This window comes from Carassius auratus, chromosome 45 (genome assembly GCF_003368295.1).
Source record: "Carassius auratus strain Wakin chromosome 45, ASM336829v1, whole genome shotgun sequence".
Classification (NCBI taxonomy): Eukaryota; Metazoa; Chordata; class Actinopteri; order Cypriniformes; family Cyprinidae; genus Carassius; species Carassius auratus.
In genome coordinates this window covers 7882813-7885119 of record NC_039287.1, presented here as the reverse complement: position 1 = coordinate 7885119, position 2307 = coordinate 7882813, and the positions used below count along the sequence as shown (strand labels likewise).

At 30.7% G+C, this 2307-nt stretch overlaps 1 pseudogene; it reads left to right on the top strand.

Moving 5' to 3' along the window:
- Window positions 1-236: 236 nt before the first annotated feature.
- Window positions 237-2307, top strand: part of LOC113062688 (DNA replication licensing factor MCM3-like) — a 9062-nt pseudogene continuing 6991 nt past the window's right edge.

Below are 2307 nucleotides of genomic sequence, written 5' to 3'. Positions count from 1 at the left end.
AGTATATCAGACTACTTACATAAATACATATAATGCACTCTGTATCTCTATGTCTAATTAAGATGCTATTTAAAAGCTTAGTTCTATGTTCTCTATTTTTGGAGTTTTTATTGTAATGTAATGCAATACAATTATATTTTTTTTTTTCTCAAAAGCCTGATGTATCATTTACTAACAATATGAAATGTATTCTTACATTTACTTTAAAAAAATCTGATTTCACATCAAAAAGACACATGTACGACAACCTGAAGAGGGATGTTTTTAAAATTAAACTAGAAGCCCTTTTGCTTGCTAAAAAAGTATAAACTATCAACGAGATGAAAAAAGGCATAAAGTAAATTGTGTACAGTTTTCCCAACAGCCTTTTAAAAATGTATATTTGGATTCCTTAAATTGATTCAGTAGGCTTTATAGGGCTAGGATCATTGTGTAAGTGGAAGATAATATATAGGTAAAATAATAAAATACACTTAAATTATTCTTTTGGTAAGTATGTTTGAACATAAGTCTGTATATAAAAATATTTTAGATATTAGATTTTGCATGCTTTGCTCATCTGTCTGTTGCCTTATTACTCAAATATTAACTTATCTTGATTGTGTTGAAGATTTAAATAGCAAATTAGAGAAAATGGATTCAACATACTGAAAATGGAACATAAACAACCCCTACAATGTAACACCCTTACAATGAACTCCATTATGAACCCTCTTGATCTGCATCTGTGTTTGAAAGGCTTGAGCTTATTTTTAATGGAAGCCTAAGCAGGCATCTGTAAATCTTCCCACATCAGCAGGCTGCACTTCCTTGCTGTTGTGATTCCAGGTGCCTGAGATCATGCACGCCATGCACTCTGGTTTTTTTTTTTTTTTTTTTTGCCCAGGGAGTTTTCTTTGGGATTAAATGCTTCCTGGAGGGATTGAGTCTGAAAATTTCTTTTATCATCAAAATGCAGGACATTGAAGGGATTATCTTTCTATACTCCTCCTGTCAGTTGTTTTACTTTCCTGTAAGAAACCACGTTGTGGTATTCTCACTGAGAAAATAATGCTCTTAAAGGTGAAAGCGTGTCATTTCTGCATCGTTAATGTCACCAAACACTTTGCCTAAATAGACAGGTTTTGCAAATGCTTTATTTAGAAAGAAAGTCACATTGTGATATTTGACATTTTTTTCTGTTAAATGTTTCATTGTCCCTCCCACACTGTATATTAATATATTAACTAATATATTAAGAAACAATAAATCACGTATATGTACTTAAATAATTCTAAATGATGATTTATTAATGCTGTTCATTCTTCATTGCACTATACTTTTGTGTTGTCTCTGGCTGTTAATATGACGTCACTTCCCATGATTTATGTATCGATGTGAATTACCCAGAACTTTAAGTCATGTTGTTGTTTTTAGTAATGGATGATTCACTTTATGCATGAGAGAGGCTTGGTGTTTTTTTTTTTTTGCTCGTTCAACCAAGTTTTCATGGCTTCTACAGATACACTTTATACACATGAGACCTAACATTAACCCTTGCCATCATATCCACTGGCAGTTCTACATGTTATTTTATCCATACACAAACCAAATGACAAACCTTTGACAGTATGAGTCATGTCAAACGAAAAATTTCTAACATAAGTCACCTTGTTCATACGGCTATCATAAAATAAAGATAAGGCTGTTGAAACTCTATCACAAAAGAAAATAAATTATGATGGAAAAAATTTGACTGAATAAGTTTGCACTATATTTATTTTGCATTTTGTTTGGTTTCAGGTAAGTAACCACATCATGTGAATATATATTCTAGAGCAGGTGTCTCCAAACTTGGTACTGGAGGGCCGGTGTCCTGCAGAGTTTATAGTTACAACTTGCCTGGGCTTGTTGTTACATGTAGTGTTATTACTCTGTAGTTTCTCTGGGCAATAATGAAAATTTTCAGTGGATTGTTTTTTTAATCAAATTAAAAATGTAGGAATGTATTTATTATACATTTATAAAATGTTTTTATTATTATATTATAACTAAAAGTAAAACTTACTAAAACTTACTAAAACTTAAAACTAAAATGAAAATGAAAAATATAAAAATATAAAATAATTCAAACTATTAAATGACACATACACTGAAAAATCAAAAATCCCTTGTTCTTTTTGACTTATTAGAGGTAATTGTACTATAAAATCATCCGGTAAGTTTCAGAACTCAAAACTTTCTCATTAGTCTAAAAACAAATTATTTTGAAGCCAGTGCCAAAATGACAGATTGTGAAATCTGCCACTTTATGATGTAATGGAATGG